Below are 3,567 nucleotides of genomic sequence, written 5' to 3'. Positions count from 1 at the left end.
GAGAAATACTATTTAAAATTTTTTATAATAAAATAAAATTACGTGATTTACTAAAATACAAAAATTTCACGCATAAAAAGAATTAGTCTTTTAATAATACTATTAATTAATAGAGATATTACTCATGATTTTTTACCAAACACAGTGCATCAGATAAGTTCTTAAACATCTGGTGTCGTTTCAATCGCTTCTTCTTGCGTTTTGGTTTTCCTTTCCGAGCGCATGCATGCTGTAGGAATCCTCTTTTAGCGGGAAGATATATATAAATATTAAATATAAAAATGAAAAGTAACGAAAAAGAAGGAAAGTGTGCAAAGGAAAAGAGAGAGTGCAAGACAACGTTGACAGCACGTGCTCCGTGTATATGCATCTTAGAATCTTAGAACTTATATAGAAGATTCGCTTTATTTTTTAATTTTATTTTGTCTCCCTTCTTCTATTTATTTATTATTTTTTATAAAAGAACAAACAGGTTTGGGACCTTTTCATCCCGGAACATTTTTATTTTGATATAAGTGCTACATAATATTTATTGAATTTTTTTTGTTTTCTACGGTATCTCTCACCCCGACAGGCCAAGAACTCATCTACCATCAATAAATTACTGCATGTACAAAGTGAGATTCGAACCCCTAACACTTGCTTAAATGAACTAGTGAACTAACCATTAGACAAATCAAACTTGGTTATATTGAATTTATTCTCTAACTTAAAAACTTTTTTATTTTACAAAATATAATTTCCAAACAGCATACATTGTTTTTGGACCTGCACAGCAAACTTATTTAAGCATTGGATTGATTTGATTGAGCCCAAAAACTTTTTGAATTATCATGGGCCAGGTTTAGGTTCACCCCAAAATATTGGATCCAATTCCAAAAGTCAGGCCTAGTTTATAGATAGGGGAAAATATACTGACAAGTGACAATAATGTTTTTTTATTTTTATACATAAAAGAATTAAATATTATATCAGTTGTTATATATTTATATATAAATATATATTATTTAATTTATTTTTAATATATATTTTTTATTATAGTATATATTTTATATAAATAACTGATTTAATAACTGATTTTTTTATATAAAAAATATATTTGTAATATGATTGATGCATGTGAAGAGTATACTTGGAGATTTAACTAGTAGAAATAGCATAACTATTTTTTTTTTAAATTATAAAAAATGATAAAATTATAAGAGAGTCATCGAATGAAATTGAAAGTTTTTCCATCTTATAGTATATTTTACTTTTCATTTCATTTGAAGAATGATTCTTCTTCTTTTTCAATCACATTGAAATTTTCATACCTTCAACATTTATTATTATTTCTGGTTTTCAAAAAATATAGAAAAAAGAAAATGACTATCCTGGTTTTAAAATAATAATTAAAGAAGAAGAAGGCCATGGTTGAAATCAATTTGTGGACTAACCCAAACAAAAAAAGAGGGGAAAAAAAAAAAAGAAATCAATTTGTCGTGTGTCCAAAAGTTAATGGTGGAAAAGTATGATTGAAAGATATTGAATTTAATAATGAAATGGATAGCTCAGCTACTACTAAACTAATGATGAGTGATGACCTAGCATGTTAAAAATATAATCATTAGAAGCAATTAGATTGGTTTCTAGGGGACTCTTAATCATTTTGTTAAAATATTGATTAGTAGAAATTAACCTAGACAAAAGTGTTTATACCAACCTGCTGCTTTATTTGTTGACCAATGCTACACAATTAGAATCATGTGATGGCAGTTAGACTCAGGGTGTTTAACCATTTGAAAAAAGAAAAAAAAAAAACTTAATTATCTATGTGATTGAATTAAAAAATATTAACTATTTTTAGTATATGTAAATTGCAGCAGCTCATTTTGATTTATTTTTAACATGTAAGAGTTGCAATAATACATGATTTTACGTTGAGTTTAAAAAATGATTATAGAAAATTATATCATTAAAACTAATATTAGTTAAAACAGCTCTAACTAAAATCATTACGTTTTGATAAATTATTTGAGATAATTTACAATTTCTTCATTTAACTCTTCAACCCTATTGGTACTGGGTAATTGCATAATGTTATTTATTATAACTTTAATTATACTTTTCAAGTGTTTTTAAAATTTTATAACTACCATAAATACCTTAATCATAAACAATTAAACATTATAGAAGCCACATAATAATATTGTTATAAGAAAGATTTAACAAAAGATTCGTAAGTAGTTATTTTGATTTTTTAATTATCGAATTTTAGTTAATAAAAAATGTTCACCCAATACTTTTATAATTTTTGTAGAATTTCAAGTAAACCGGATCAAATTAATTGACTTGAAAACTTATAGCTTCTTTACAAGACTTCAGCTACAAGAGATCTAGTTAATTTAACCCAACCCTAAAAGTTTTAAAAAACAAAACTACACTACGTTGTTAATTTTAAAGAGTATAATAAGACCAAAAACAAATTCAGTAAATCAAAGATTAATTTGTCTCAAATTTAGATTTTATCTAAAAATTTACTATTAAATAATAGATTACTATATATATAAATTGAAATTCAAATTTCAAACACTTGGTTAAGCGAAATTAACAAAGCACTCGACCACTAGAGCATCTCAATTTTAATTCTCAAATATTAATATAAGAGTAATTATCAAAATCAGTCCTCGAATATTTTAAAAACAGATATTTTAGTCACTAAAAAAGTTAATATACACATCAATCTCCCACGTTTTTTTCTGTTGGCTAAAACAGTCTCTATATCAATTTTGGGTGTGACTTACTAATAAAAAATACTGAGTTGGCACGTTAACTTTCATACGTGGTTGTTAAGTATCTCTGTGTACGAGGAGGACAAAATAATCCCTAAAAAGGCGTAGGGTTTCTCTATGAGGTCTTTAATTTGGGAGTACACATCTTGCGGACAGTGGCTTCTTTGGTAAGGAGACGGTTGTCAGAGATGAAGAAAACCAGCCTGATGATTTGTGCTTTGACATCTCATTGATGGCAATATAGATCAGGGTCTTACCAGATTTTAAGTTTACGACGACAACTTTAAACAATACAGACTGTAAATCTATGTTGAACACCGCAGATTAAGCAGGAGATGAGAGAATCAATACCAAATTACCAGTTTTGAAAAAAAACGATACCATTTCTTTTTATCCTTTTTGAATTGCCTTACGCGGCTGAAAAAGTTGAGAATTTAACAACTAGTCAGTTCGATTTCAAGGCTTAAGAAAGAACATACTTGAAAGAGAATGTGTTTTGGAGAGCAGAAGAAGAAAAAAAGCTATGGTTGAATAAGCAGATCACATTTCTTTCAATGTGACATTGCTAGAAATATTTAGTTGCCAAAAAAGTTAGATAATAAATTGTAAAAAGTGTGCGAAAGAAGATATATCTCTATAGACGAATTTTCTTTGACGTCAATATTTTAATTACCTCTAAGTAACATGTTAATTCAATATTTTTTGTTAGTGAATCACGCCAAAAATTAATTAAAAAATTATTTTAGCCGACGAAAAAACGATGAGAATTATATGTATATTATTATTTTTTTAAAAA

The sequence above is a fragment of the Arachis ipaensis genome, chromosome B09 (genome assembly GCF_000816755.2).
Source record: "Arachis ipaensis cultivar K30076 chromosome B09, Araip1.1, whole genome shotgun sequence".
Classification (NCBI taxonomy): Eukaryota; Viridiplantae; Streptophyta; class Magnoliopsida; order Fabales; family Fabaceae; genus Arachis; species Arachis ipaensis.
This window is presented reverse-complemented; position numbering follows the sequence as displayed.